This window comes from Notamacropus eugenii, chromosome 4 (assembly GCF_028372415.1).
Source record: "Notamacropus eugenii isolate mMacEug1 chromosome 4, mMacEug1.pri_v2, whole genome shotgun sequence".
Lineage (NCBI taxonomy): Eukaryota > Metazoa > Chordata > Mammalia > Diprotodontia > Macropodidae > Notamacropus > Notamacropus eugenii.
In genome coordinates, this window is record NC_092875.1 from 200718807 (window position 1) to 200734948 (window position 16142).

Here is a 16142-nt window from a genome sequence, read left to right on the forward strand (position 1 = left end):
GGATGTGGTCTAATACTACATCTAAAAATGCACAAATTTTTCCTGCCAGATAATCTCTCTCCATGGCTCATCATTAATTTTTGATAAATCAGATCACATGATAAATGTAAAGCCTCTGTAGAGAATTAACATAAAAATAAGACCAAGAATCATTCTCCAGTAGGCAAATGGCCAAAGGATATGAACAAATAATTCTCAAAAATATAACTAGAAAATATTAACAATTATTTGAATGATTGTTTCAATCACTAATGATGAGAGAAATACTAGACCAAGTAACTCTAAGGCTTTACTTCACCTTAGCAAATTGACAAAGATGAAAAAATGGTCTGTATTTAAGGGACTGTGGAATGATAGGTAGATGAAGACATTGCTAGTGGAGCTGTGAATTGTTTCATTTTGGAATTCATGTTGGGGTTGCGCTAAAAAAAGTGACTAAAATGTTCACATTCTGACCCAAAGATCCTGCTGCTAGGCATAGTACTCCAAGGAGGTTCTGAATATACCAAGATATTCATAACAGCACTTTTTGTGGGAACAAAGAATTCAAACCGAAGTTATTATTGTTTAGTTGTTTCAATTGTGTCCAATTCTTCCTGACCCCATTTGAGGTTTGCTCGGTGAAGTTAGTGGTGTGGTTTTCCATTTCCTTGTCTTGCTCATTTTACAGATAAGGAAACTGAGACAAACAGAGTTAACTGATTCCAGCCAGAGTCACACAGCTAGTAAGTGTCTAAGGCTGGATTTAAACTCAGGTCTTCCTGGCACTCTGTCTTCTGTGCCATCTTGCTGTCCCTCAAACCAAAAGTAGATGCCCATTGACTGGGCAATGACTAACCAAATTATGATATATGAATGTGAGAGAGTCATATTGTATTCTTTTAAGTAGTGATGAATATGAAGAAAGTAGAGATGAATGGGAAAATTTACATGAGCTAATGAAGAATGGCATATTGGAAAGGGCACTGACTAGGATTTGGGCTCAAATACTGCCTCCTGTGAACTACACTAGAGGAATGAGGGGAAAAAAAATGAAACTGAGTGGTCTGTAATTATATGTTATGACCAAACTTGGCTTTGGAGAAGAGATTAGAAAATGTGACTCCTTCCCCTCTCTGCAGACTACAATGATAAGACTTTGCATGTATTGTCAGATGTGGTTGATACTTTGATTAGTTTTACTGAACTGCTTTCCACTCCCCACCTTTTTATCCTTTATTACAACAGATGTATCATGAGGTAGAGGAGGCAGGAATATATTTTAAAATGAAAGTGATATAAAAACAAAAGATATCAATATGTATTTTTTTAATTTTGAAGCTTCCAGTAGAAACAGACAGGTATAATTTTCAAACCTCTCTTCAGATAGACATATGCCTTGGATGAGCTCTACAGATTAGATAAACTATCCTTTGAACTTCAAAACTCTCCGCTTTATATCTCTACTTGGCCTTTTGATCTATAAACAAACTTTAAGGTATTCTTTCACTAATGAATTTCTTCTCTAAAAAAAAATTCTTCCCCTCCTCCCAATAATCTGTAGGGAATCTTTTTGCAAAATAAGAATCCTTTTGAAGTACAAATCATCATACAGTGTTACAGTTGAAAGGAAACTTAGTTTAGATCGTATCATCTAGTATAATGTCTCCTCAGTGTATGAATTCTTTTAGTGGTATGTCACTATTTCTAGCCATCTAGCCCTTGCCTAAATGCTTTCAGTGGTAGAGAATTCACTTACCAACAAACTAACACTACCTTTAGGAGAGACTGTGGCCATTGTTTACCTCACTCATGCCTGGACCCCTTCCAGAATTCTCTTCCTCCTACTCAGACATCTTGTCTGCTTGAAAAACCTTTTCCCCATAGCATGCCTGTTCTCACTGATGACTGCTTTCTCAGAAGGATCCCACCTGTGGTTTACCTCATGCAGATAGTCCTTCCAGAATCCTTTTCTTCCTCCTTCACACTTGTCATATTGCCATCTCATCTTTTTTGGAGCTATTTCTATAAATTTTATCTCCTTGAGTAGATTATAAGCTTTTGCTAGAGCGGGGATTGCAGTTATTTTTTTCTTCGGTGTATTCTTTTCTCACCCCAGTATATTCAGTAGATACCTACTCAGTAAATACCTATGAAATGAAACAAATCTTATTTGGGTTTCTTTCCTAATGTCTCTATCAAATATAAATCAGGAGGATACTGCATAATGGATTAATGAAATCTAGAAATCCTTCCTCCATTTCCCCTCACAAAACAAAATGATTAAAAAAAAACCTTACCTAAAATAAACTCCCCCTAGAAACATGAGAAATAAACATTTAGATAATTTGGAAACTGATCAAGAGAAAACCTTGTTTTTCAGTAGGTGGGTGGCAGAGTTTTGTAATTAGCCTAATGAAGGGAGTATTGAGAATATTACATTCGTCTGAAACGTCCCAACAAACCACTCAAAATGTGTGCTACTTTACATAGCTACAACTTAGCTTTTGTGTATTTCTACTCAAAATTTGTCAGAGTGAGCTTCTTTGTTCTCAGAGAGAGAGTGGGAGTGATAAGGGTATTCTATGCATAATTCCTTACCCTGGAAGTATTTGGATTTTGTAAATGTAGTGTTAGAATAATTTTTGTGGTGGATTTAGGGAACATCATGTTTGGGGATGATTTTATATTCTTAATACCTGATTTGATGATGATAATAAAGTCATATCCATTTGTCATGGGATGATTATCCCAACGTCTCATTTCATAATCTTTAGCTTTTGTCATTTCTTTGTTCTTTATCATGCTGCCAGGGGTAGAGCAGTGGATTTGGGGAGGGTGGGGTGGACCAGTGTCTGGGTTTCAAGTTTTCATTCTGTCTCTGCCCTCTGATGCAATAGACAATTGGGAGTTAGCTGTTTAGGGATCAAGGTTCTCCAAATAATTAATGATAAATTTATAACATAATTGCATATGCTTTATAAAGGCAGCTTTCTTGTGAAAAGACACATATATGTACCTACTTCTTTCCTTTCCCTATTCCTTCATAAAGCTCAGTCTTAAGAGTCTTTGATTCAGTTGACTTTAGTTCAATGTATTTGTATCTCAAAACTGAACAGTTTCTATGAATTTTGATACTAAGTACTCTTCACAGGAAACTGGTGACTATTTGACTATTTGAAACTGACTATTTAAAATGTCAAATTACCCTAATGGTTCATTTTTTATTTGCTAGCTAGGGTTGGGCCACCTTACTACTGTTGCCCTATTCTATTTAAGTCAGTTTAGCAAGTTTTTTTTTCTTTTTTGGTACCGACTAGGTACCAGGTATTATGTGAGGTTCTGTAGGTAAAAAAAGACAAAAATAAGAAAGATTTCTCCCCCTCAAGGAGCTTACATTCTCTTTGCCATGACTATTTAGTCATGAGTAATGCTGAGAACATTGGTACTCATCCACATAAGCAGGGGAACAGATCATTTACTATTTTTAACACTTCATTTTGGATGTCAGCAGGGGTTGTTACAACCATTGTGATTCACAGTTGCCATTTTTCAATGATGAAAAGCTGAGTTTATGAAAAATACCAGGCATCCTTCTCCCACTGATAAACTCCAAACTATAGGCATGTTTGTTTGACTTTAATCATTTAGGTGGTTTTTTCTTTTCATTTAATAAACATGATATTAAATATGATTAGAAAGGAATTTTATTGCTAGAATAGTTATCTTAAATTACTTACCAGTTCTCTTCAGCATCTGGAGACTCAAAGCAAACTACATTAAGATGGTCCTACACAGTTTGGAATCCCAGGCAAGAAATCTGTCTAGATTTTTTCAGTGGTAGCACTAATTTGAAGAAAACTGCAGCCGTCAGTAGAGGCCAAAGCTCATCTTTGTCAAGGAAATGATTGCTTAATTTAATCAGCATTAAGTCCAGGATCCTATTAAGATGCTGTTTATCCTTGTTACAAAAAAATGAATAATAATTCACTGCTGTCGCCGAGAATTAGGCTTTGATAATGATGTAACTCATTTAAAATTTTCCTTAAAAATAGTCATGTTGAAGTAAACTTCGGGACTCATTGGTCAAAGACTTCTGTGCAGATTTACAGTGACATATTCATCTACTGTTAAGTTCTTATCAAATGACTTCTCCCTTTAGAAGACTAGCATTGTGAGAACAGTAGAGTTCATCTGCTTGATAAAAATCTTGAACCATATGTTAATTAAACACTAGAGGGTGCTAATTAATCAATATAATTTAATTTATAGCAAGCAATAATTATAATTTACTCTGGGTATTCCAGCTGTTTTCTTCTTATTTTATTTGCATTCCATTTAGATGACAGGACTATTGGTAGGTCTAGTTGGTCCCAGAATGATTTAGGAATGGCAATTCCATTTCCAATGCTGATTATAAAAAACAAATGAAAGCAATGGAACTCTTTTATCAGATTGTCATTCTGGTTTGTGGCCTATGTTATATTTGCCTTTAGTGACTATGGTTATTGGGAAAGACATGAAATGACCCCTAGCATAACCCAGTGGGCTACATTACAGAGGAGATTTATGTAGAAATTGACAAAACTGATTTTTGTAGCATGAACATTGTCTTTTATAAGCAATGATTGGTTCTTTTTGTGAATCTTTGGGGGAGGAGGAATTTGGTAATGGGAGGGAAAGGAGATATGTTAAAAAAGGAGCCTATTTATGGTTTTTATCTTTTTGGAAGAAATCTATTCTGGGGCACCTCCATGCTATTATGAGATATAAAGGGTATTTGAAGACTACGCCAGTGAATTATATACAAGTCCTATCAAGTTGAAATGTCTTGAATATATGCCTCACAATGTAGAGTACAGTGTATTGGTCCGCAAAGGGACTAACAGGACGGAGTTGGAGAGGCTTGGTCACAGGGGTGGTAAATTTGGGGTCTTATCAACTCTTAAAAAGCATTTACTGACTTATAAAGTTACTGTGATTAGAATTTGTGGAGGGAGTGCCCAGAGTGAAGAAATTCCAGCTAGCACAAAGGACTGAAATAATTTTTTGATCGCTTAGTTACTCTTGTCTGGCTATATTCTCTTCCTCTCTCTTCAGTGACATCAGAATTTTTTCACTTCTCAACTTTAATTTAGTATACAGGTCTCTCTCCTTCTGTGTCACTTTCTTTGACTCCTCATCCTTCCTGATCCCTTAGAGTGAGGGTTTCCAAAGGTTCTGTCCTTAGCCTGGTGTCACCAAGGCAGTATTTACAGCACCAACAGCAGTGGCGGCTGTGAATAGTTCAGAATAGCAAAATATAACAGACATGCCATATGGAAGGCACCAAAAAAACATTTGTTCAAACACCAGAAAGTTGAATCCCAATACCAGAAAGCCAGATCCGTCATAGTAACCAAGAAATCAATAGACATTATCACTGCAGGGGATACTGCCATTCCCAAGCCTTCCTCCATCACTCCTCCCACCCACTTCCCCACCTTCCCACAACCAAACACTCACAATCCTATCTGTCTGCCTGCCTGTGTCATCTCTGTCATTTCTTTCCAGCTCTGCCCCACCCTTCCTGTTCCACTCGTTCAGCAAACTCCTCCCACCACATGTGACTTAGTCTTTCATGTGATTTAAGCAGGTCACATGGACCTATTAATGGATGGGAAAGATCTTCAAATTAAGCAAAAATACATTAACAATATAAGCCCTCTTTTGATAAACTTCTCTTTCAAGCTATTTCATCCACTCCCAAGGCTTCAATGATCATTTCAGTGAGATGACTTCTGAATTAATAGCTACAATTCTGATTTTGTCCTTGAGCTCCATATATACATATATAACTTCCTTACTGCATAGCTTCACTGGGATTTCTCACTAGTGCCTCAAACTCAACAATTCAGAATGGAAAATATTTAACCTCTTCTTCCTCTTGACTTTTCTATTTCTTTTAATTTACTTGTACTCAAAACTTTGATTAATCTTTATCTCTTTCCTTGTCATTCATTCCTCACATCCAGTCAACCGCCAAGCTTCATCAATTCCACCTTTGCAGTATGTTCATATGTATGTGTATGTGTGTGTGTGTATGTATATGTATATATTCCCCTCTTTCTATTCCCTCTCCCACTAACAATGGTGCAGACTCTTGTTTTCTCTAATTTGGACTATTGCTGTAGCTTCTTAACTGGTTTTCTTGCTTTTCATTCTTTTCCCTTGCTTCTCCCAGCCTTCACGCCACTGTTAGACTAATTTTCAGTTTTAAAGAAATGGCTAACAATTAGTCATTAGCAAATATTTAATAAGTGCCTTCTATGTTCAAGGCATATTAAGTCCTGGGGAAACAGCCCTAAAAATCAAACAGTGTCTGCCCTTAAGAAGCTTATAGTTTACTGGGAGATATAGCAAATACAGAGATACATAAATTTCAGATAACTTGAAGCAGGATTGAATACTAACTATTGAGGGATATAAAGACATGATTATGCCACTGTTTTGTTCACAACCTTCCAGTGGCTCCATACTTTCTTACCAAATAAAACATAAACTTTCAGTTTTGATATATAAAGTCTATAGTCTCTTTGCATGCCTTCCTTTCAAGCTTCACATGCTACTCTCTTTTTAGGAAAAGCTAGGTGGTACAGTGGATAGAGTGCAGGACCTGGAGTCAGGAAGACCTAAATCATGCCTCAGACACTTAATAGCTCTGTGATCCTGGGCAAGTGACAACTTTTGGTTGCTTCAGTTTCCTCATCTATAAAATGGGGATGATAATAATAATACCTGCCTCCTAGGGTTGTTAGGATCAAATGAAATAACTGTAAAGTGTTTAGCACAGTGTTTGGCACATGATAGGTGCTATATAAATGTTAGTTATTATTCTTATAATTTATGCTGTAGATATGCTGTAGAATGTATTCTTCTATACACATTTCAAGTTTTTCTACCTGTATTTGTTCACAGTACTCCATAAGCCTGGAATGCCTTCTCCATAATTCCTTGTATAGCTCCTACCTTTTGAAATCGTACCTCTCCCAGTTTAACTCACTCAGTTTGAATGACACTTCCACCATTTCCTCATTCTCCCTGCCCTCTGAGTTGGAAATATTTGAGTAACTTTGTGTGTACTTCTCATACACTTAGCATGCTTTATTTTGTATTAAAGTTTTTAAGGTGCATTTCACACTCTGTTTCTAAGGCAGGTCGGTCGCAAAGTGGATAGAGTACTGGTCTTTGGAGGCAGGAAGGCTTGTTTTTATGAGTTCAAATCTAGCCTGAGACACTATCTGTGTGACCCTGGGCAAATCACTTAACCTCAATTGCCTCAGTTTACTCCTCTGTAAAATGAGCTGGAGAAGGGAATGGCAAATCACTCTAGTATTTGGGAGATTTATTCTATTAAATTTTAATTTAATAATTTTTAAAGAGGTGCTTGTTCTGGGGGCGGAGCCAAGATGGCGGAGTAGAAAGACGCACATACACATAGCTCCGAACCCACAACCCACAGAACGGCTAGAGGGGACCAACTCACGGTGAATTCTGCACCCAGAGGCCACGGAATATTGGAGCAAGGGAGATTTTTGTTCCGGAGAGACCTGCAAACCTCTCGCGGGGGGTCCTTCGCGCTGTGGACTGGGTGCCAGGACTGGGAGCTGAGTGCAGCCCTGCAGCGGCCGCGACACCATGAGGAAAATATCTGAGCGGGCTACGGGGACGGAATCTCCAGCGGCCATGCGGGTCCCTCCACCCTCAGAGGGACCTGCAAACCTCTCGCAAAAGGTCCGTCGCGCTGCAGATGAGGAGCCCAGCCCTGCGGCGGCCGCGGCTCCGAGAGGTACAGATCCGAGCAGGCTTCAGAGACGGGATCTCCAGCGGCTGCACAAGCCCCCCCCACCCACAGGTGACGAGAGTCGGTGAGAGAGTCTCTTTGGTGGGTCAAGAGGGGAGTGGGGTGCCCCCATGGCTCGGGCCCCCCGGGAGATAGAAGCTGAGAGGCGGCTGCAGACAGGGGCTCCCCAAGCGGGCGGGAGCCTGGATCCATTGTGGAAGGTCTGTGCATAAAACCCCTGAGGAAACTGTGCCTGAGAGGCGGCCCTCTGACCATCTGAACTTAATTCTCACACTGAATAGCAGCCCTGCCCCCGCCAAAAGCCCTAAGGCAGGAAGCAGCATTTGAATCTCAGTCCCCAAACGCTGGCTGGGAGGACCAGGAGGCTGAGGTGGGTGTGAGGAGAATATTCAGAGGTCAAGCCACTGGCTGGGGAGAATGCCCAGAAAAGGGAAAAGAAATAAAACTATTGAAGGGTACTTTCTCGGAGAAAAGACACCTCCTCCCTTCCTTTCTGACGAGGAAGAACAATGCTTACCATCAGGCAAAGACACAGAAATCAAGGATTCTGTGCCCCAGCCCACCCAATGGGCTCAGGCCATGGAAGAGCTCAAAAAGAATTTTGAAAATCAAGTTAGAGAGGTGGAGGAAAAACTGGGAAGAGAAATGAGAGGGATGAAAGAGAAGCATGAAAAGCAGATCAGCTCCCTGCTAAAGGAGAACCAAAAAAATGTTGAAGAAATTAACACCTTGAAAACTAGCCTAACTCAATTGGCAAAAGAGGTTCAAAAGGCCAATGAGGAGAAGAATGCTTTCAAAAACAGAATTAGCCAAATGGAAAAGGAGATTCAAAAGCTCACTGAAGAAAATAGATCTTTCAACACTGGAATGGCACAGATGGACGCTAATAAGGACTTTATGAGAAAGACAGATATCACAGAACATAGCGAGAAGATTCGAAAAATGGAAGATAATGTGAAATATCTTATTGGAAAAACAACTGACCTGGAAAATAGAATCAGGAGAGACAGTGTAAAAATTCTGGGACTACCTGAAAACCATGATCAAAAGAAGAGCCTAGACATCATCTTCCATGAAATTATCAAGGAAAACTGCCCTGAGATTCTAGAACCAGAGGGCAAAATAAATATTCAAGGAATCTGCAGAACACCGCATGAAAGAGATCCAAAAAGAGAAACTCCTAGGAACATTGTGGCCAAATTCCAGAATTCCCAGGTCAAAGAGAAAATATTGCAAGCAGCTAGAAAGAAACAATTCAAGTATTGTGGAAATACAATCAGGATAACACAAGATCTAGCACCCTCTACATTAAGGGATCGAAGGGCATGGAATAGGATATTCCAGAAGTCAAAGGAACTAGGACTAAAACCAAGAATCACCTACCCAGCAAAACTGAGTATAATACTTCAGGAGAAAAAATGGTCTTTCAATGAAATAGAGGATTTTCAAATTTTCTTGATGAAAAGACCAGAGCTGGAAAGAAAATTTGACTTTCTAACACAAGAATGAAGAGAACCATGAAAAGGTGAACAGCAAAGAGAAGTCATAAGGGACTTACTAAAGTTGAACTGTTTACATTCCTACATGGAAAGACAATATTTGTAACTCTTGAAACATTTCAGTATCTGGGTACTGGGTGGGAGTACACACACACACACATGCACACACGCACACATACATAGAGACAGAGTGCACAGAGTGAATTGAAGAGGATGGGATCATATCTTAAAAAAAAAAATGAAATCAAGCAGTGAGAGAGAAATATTGGGAGGAGAAAGGGAGAAGTTGAATGGAGCAAATTATCTCTCATAAAAGAGGCAAGCAAAAGACTTATTAGTGGAGAGATAAAGAGGGGAGGCAAGAGAAAAACATGAGGTCTATCTCATCACATTCCACTAAAGGAAAGAATAAAATGCACACTCATTTTGATAGGAAAACCTATCTCATAATACAGGAGAGTGGGGGACAGGGGCACAAGCAGGGTGGGGGGGAGGATGAAGGGGAGGGCATGGGGAGGAGAATGCAATCCGAGGTCGACACTCATGGGGAGGGAAAGGATCATAAGAGAATAGAAGTAATAGGGGACAGGATAGGATGGAGGGAAATATAGTTAGTCCTATACAACACAACTAGTATGGAAATCATTTGCAAAACTACACAGATTTGGCCTATATTGAATTGCTTGTCTTCCAAGGGGAAGGGGTGGAGAGGGAGGGAGCTAAAGAAGTTGGAACTCAAAGTGTTAGGATCAAATGTAATGTTCTTACCACTGGGAAATAAGAAATACAGGTTAAGGGGTTAAGAAAGCTATCTGGCCCTACAGGACAAAAGAGAAGATGGAGACAAGGGCAGGGAGGGAGGATAGAGGAGAGAGCAGATTGGTCACAGGGGCAATAAGAATGCTTGGGTTTGGGGGGGGGGGGATAAAAGGGGAGATAATTTGTAACCCAAAATTTTGTGAAAATAAATGTTAAAAGTTAAATTAAAAAAAAAAAGAGGTGCTTGTTCTGCATTTGAGAATGAGAATGTCATAGTTTAAAAGGAGGTCATCATAAGTCTTCTTGGTTTTTACATAATGTGGTTCTAAATTATCCTGTTCATCTCCTTTGAAAAGGTAATAAAACAAAAGTGAAGATACCAAGAGGATGCAGTTGTATTAAGAAATAGAATCAATTGAGTACACCAGGCCTGTACAACCTTGTGGCCCATGGGCTGCTTATGGCCCACAGGTATGCCAGAGAATTTTGGGTGGCCTGTGAAAAATGTAAAGGATGTGTGCGGGCCACTTGAAATCCTTTGGTGTGCCATAAGCAGCCCACAAGATGCAGGTTCTGCTGGCCTGGTGTACATCATTACTTAAGCAGATTGAGAAGCTCATTTAAACCATATTCTTGCTTTTAAAACTCAGCTAATAAGGAGACTTTGCTTAGAGGTGCCTAGCCATTAGTTAAGAAATGTGGATGAGAGTGAGTTATGTGAGACATATACCTTGAGGGAGAGGGCTCTCCATTTCCCTCTTCTGAACTCTCCAAAGACATCTTATTTGTTTTGAAAATGAAAACTACCAACATGACTTGGTGAGAGTGCAGTCATTGATGCCTGCAGCATCTCTCCTGTGCTTTTTCCATTTAAATGGCAGAAGAGACATCAGGTTTCAGGAGCAGCATTGCAGTCCTAAAGAGAAGAAAGAGCAAGCATTTGTGTTTTTCATCTTTATTTCACTTTAGATGTGGTACTTCCTAGGCCATTATGTGTTTGCAGTTTGATTGTAGGTAGAGTGAATCAAAGAATGTTAGAATTGGGTCCAGTCTCTTCATTTTATAGAGGAGAGAACTGGGACTACATGCAAATTCATGGTCACATATTTAATTCTAATACCTAATGGAAATTTGACTCTTTTTTCATACTTTCATAAATTGCACCTTTGGCAAATAGCAAGAATAGCACCTTTAAATGTGAGAGAGAGAGAGAGAGAGGAGGTTTAGAGAGTGAGGAGTTCACTTGTGCAGAGGGGGAAGAAGTACTTGCTAACTGGAAACCTCTCAACTAATTATTCTTGTTAAAGAGTTGACAAGTTAATTTGTTTCTGCACTGTTGAAGATGTGTAAATTCTTTCTGGGACCTCTAAATCCCAGCACCCTGAAAAAAACTTTGATTGCTCCCCCCTCCCCCCTTAGTTATACTCTGATGACAGAGCCCGAGGTAGGTCTCTAGTTCAGTGTTTTTTCTACCATACCATGTTACTTTCATTCACTGTGAAATCCTGAGGTACACATTTGCAAATCATAATGGTGTGGTAGGTGGTAATTTGTGCCCTTGCTGCATATTCAGGCTATTTGATGGCTATGTATAGGTAACTCTTGCACCTGATAGATAAATTTTGCAGGCTAGGGGAGTTGCTGACACTTGACTTGTATTCATCAGTTCTTTGCCTGAAGTTCTTTAATTTACAAATCCAGGTAGTCACCAGGTTATGGGTAATGTGTGTTCTGAATATTGCTTTCTTATCTGATTTAGAGCTTCAAATGTGCATATGGAACAAATCTCCTTCATTTATTTCTCACCATATGTTAATTTCACACCTCCATTCATCTGTTCAGGATATGTACTTCCCAGCAGTTCTGAGTTGGAGAAAAAGAATATTTGTGTCCAGTGATGGGGATAGGAGTGGAGAAGTATAAACTCAGACATTGGTAATAATGGTTTTTATGAGTTGTTATAAGTTATTGGGGCCATTTGTGTTGAGGGAATTTCAAAAGAAGGAAGAAGTTGGGTAGTTTCTTAAGTTTCACTACCACCACCACTTTTTTGTTATAGAGAGGTGAGTAGACAATGTTTTACCCAGAAGCAGGAATTTTGAGATAAGAAGAGGAGGTGAAGGTTATATATGACACCTAGTACTCTTAGAAGTGTGAAGTGTTTAGACAGAATCATAAAATTTTTTGAGTTGGAAGGAATTTTAGAAATCGTATATTTCACTGCCTCATATATGAGTCTTCTAATATCTCTGAAAAATGGTCAATATAATCTTTGTTTAAATACTTGTTATTTTGTAAGGCAGCTTATTCTCTTTCCTAGTAGGACCATAGGTTAATAAATTCAGAACTGGAAGGAGCCTAAATGTATCTGATTTAAAGTGCTTCCCTTGCTTCCCTCTGTACTGAATTTATTTTACAGATAAGAAAACTTGAGGCACAGAAAGGTTAGGTGATTTCTTCAAAGTCACACATGAAGTAAGTGGCAGGATCAGGATTTGATTCCAAATCCAGCATTTTTTGAAAATTAATTAATGTGTCTTTAGTTTTCAGCATTCACTTTTATAAGATTTTGAATTCTAACATTCCCCCCTCCCCCAGCTGGCATGCAGTCTGATATAGGCTATACATGTACAATCATATTAAACATGTTTCCACATTAGTCATGTGAATGAAGAATCAGAACAAAGGGGGAAAACCATGAGAAAACAAACAAACAAAAAGCATAAAAAAGAGAGTAATATACTTCAATCTGCATTCAGACTCCATGGTTTTCTCTGGATGTGAATGGCATTTTCCATCATGAGTCTTTTGGAATTGACTTAGATCATTGCATTGTTGAGAAGAGCTAAGTCTATCAAAGTTGGTCATCTCACAGTTGTTGCTGTTACTCTGTATAGTGTTCTCTTCAAATCCAGCATACTTTTGATTTCATCATGCTGCCCCTAGTACTGATTATTAAGAACTTCTTTCATAAAGAAGCCCCACTTATCCTCGTACTATCTGCTGGAACTTCAAGTTTGGAGAAAACTTTGTAAGATCCTTTTGGTGAGATTGCAGAGGTCACTGCTTTCCTTCTTTTTGGGTGTCACAGGCCCCTTATAGTGTAATGAAGATTGTTTCTTGAACATACAAAGGGTCCTCATGCAAAGTTTGACATTGGACTCAGCTTTTTTTTTTTTTTTTAAATCATTGGACTTTTTTGTTTTTGAAGGACTTTAAAGATGGAGATGACCTAAATTTGACACTGTTCAGTTTCTTTTGTCCTGTTTTTGAGGTCAGAGTTTGGAGAGCAGGTTCAGGTGTGAAAGAATTCACTTAGACCTTCTCTTTTAGCCAGTGAGAGCTTTTTTATTTTATGTGGAAAAACATCATGGGTCTCCTCAGCAAGAAAGCTAAATGAGACTTTGATATTTGGGGGAGTTGGGCTTATACAGAGATGTTCAGGATGTTGATGTAATTTTTAGGGTTTCTTATAGGGATTGGAGATTTAGGGACAGAATAAGTACAAACAAGGTAAGAAAGGTGGTTGCTTACAAGATAAGGAAAAATTGTCATGACACAGGATAAGGAAGGTAAATGCTAAGATGGGGAACACAGGATAAGGGGGACAAAAGTAATTCTTTTGGTACAAGTTGTATGGTATTTCAAGATAAAAGGGAAAGGGCATTAAGACACCCTCAAGTTTCAGGATGGTCTTACAGAATGAGCCTCAAACCCCCTCAGGGGGCCTGGGAAAGTAACCCTTAATATCATTTGTATACAAATCACCAGGATGTCCTCTGATTTTAGTTCTGGATTTTAAATGGCATTGCTTTTCTACAAAAGAGGTTTCAGTCTTGTAGCACAAAAGCACTTACTCTTAAGTCTTAGAACTGAACGGAACCTCAGAGTCATGTAGTCCAGACTTGCCTTCTGGCAAGTAAGGTATTATCCATATGTGAAAGGTGAGCTGACTAAAACTCAGACACATTAAGTGTATTATTTGGTGACTCATTGGCTTTTGAAAGAGGGATTGGATCTGAGGAAAGATTTCTAGGGGAAAATAGCATTTCATCTGGCTAGCTTCATTGACAAGGAGCTAGTCTTTGCTCTTTTAATTTAACCTTTAATTCTGTACACTTAGGGTAATGTTTTTAAAAAGTAGGGGACAATAGAGTGCTGGTAGCATATATGGTTTCACTCTTTTACTGTGTCCCTCTGTCTTCTTTTTTCCTCCCCTATTTCCTCCTCTCTGCCTCAAAGCTATTGGGTGCACAGGAGTGAAATGAATAATTTTGTATGAGTAGCTGGTTTTATGGGTAGGTCATTATCTTAGATGTTTCAGTTACTTTCTTCCTGAGTGGAAGTTACAGGCTTTGGAGAACTGAAGACTTATGGTGGTAGTAGAAGAATGTATTAAGGTAGCACTTTGTAGCTCTAAATGCTTTGTTGTGCATTATTTCCTCTGATCTTCACAACAGTCCTCTCAAATATATAGAATAAATTATCTCCATCTTTTATAGAGTGAGAAACCTTCAGCTCTTGAGAAGTTAAGTGACTTGCTGAAGGGCATATAAGTAATGAATAGTGGACCTGATACTTTAGTTCCAAAACTAAATTGAGTTTCATGGGAAAAGGACTTATTTCCATTTTGTAATGACAATTCCAAGGTTGTAGATTTTAAAAAATATCAACGATAAATCCTTTGGGTTTATTTGTCTTCCCAGAGACTTGAGTGGTGTGCAGCTTGATGATGGCTAAAGGTCTTTAGGTAATAAGTTCAGTCTGGTCTCAGTTCTACTTCATATGACCTTTATATATGTTGTATAATCCTTTTAAATGAGCATCCCTGTTAATGAGAAAATTTGGGGTCATCAATAGAATAAAATCTTTGCAAATAGTATTCAAAAGCAACTATTTTTTATTTTGTTACTAATTGCTGAGACATGTCAAAGTGTGTTGGCAGGGTAACAGCGTGAGTTCTGTAGAATCAATGTATATTACCTGATTTTATGAACAGACTATATTCCATGCCCTTCTCTGCTTATGGATGTCCTACCCTTTGTGTTTTCAAAGTTTTTTTCTCGGTGTTTACCTTTTATTTCTTATGTAGCCCTCTGGAAAGTAAGTGAATAAAGGTTGTGTATTGTCCTCCTTCATACAAATAAAATGGTTGTATTGCTCTTCAGAGGTTCCCAAAATGGGCAGTACCTCCCCCTGGGGGTGCTGGACTGATTAGAGGTGATGTTAGTAGCCTTGGGTACAGTTGGGGGGCATTGAATAAAAATAAGGGGGGGATGGAAACATAAGGAAAGAAGAGAAGAAAATTTTGAAAAGCCATTCATACATGTTTTGTCTATTGTGTAAGAGTTAAAGTCATTGTGATTACGTTATTTTCCAAATAAACACACAAAATGCAAGTTGCAACTAATCAGTGGTCAAGTCCACTGACAGGTCTTAACAAACAAGTGTTGGCAGGCAAACTTGTGAGGAAGTCCAGCATGTATTGGCAGGAATATGTACATCTAATGACTTCTTTACAATATGATACTATGCTGTTATGCAATACAATATTGTGTCATGAAAATTTCAGTGCAGGAAAACCCCACAAATTTACAATAAGTTATTCAATTGAGGATATCAATTGAGGAAATAAAAAATTATTTTTTTAAGTGACAAAATTTAAAAATTATTTTTTTAAGTGACAAAATTTAAAAAAAAACTATTAAAGAGTTAAGGAAAGTGGATTTCCATGGGGTTGCTGAGTAATTGGTTTTGTTTTTTTTTTGTTTTTTTTTTTTTTTTTTGAGAACGGGGCAGTAGGCCAAATGAGTTTGGGAACTCTGCTCTAAATTCAAAGATACCTAAGACAGGAAATAATGAGTCTGTTGTGAATCCATGTCTTAAAAAGGAGAGTTGAAGGCACTGAGAATATTAAGATTGGAAGAGAAAAGATTTATGGGGGAAAACGATAACCACCTTTAAGTATTGGAAAGGCTATCAGGTAGAAGACACTTTGGGAGAGATGAACAGCACAACAGAGTTGCAGAATGGTAAATTTGGGCTTGATTTCAGGGGGAAAA

The 16142-nt window shown here is 38.4% G+C and overlaps 1 protein-coding gene across 6 annotated transcripts in view; it reads left to right on the forward strand.

The window, feature by feature from the left end:
- SLC66A2 (solute carrier family 66 member 2) overlaps positions 1-16142 on the forward strand; it is a 183620-nt gene that overhangs the window by 109906 nt on the left and 57572 nt on the right. The gene's annotated exons all lie outside the window — the stretch shown is intronic.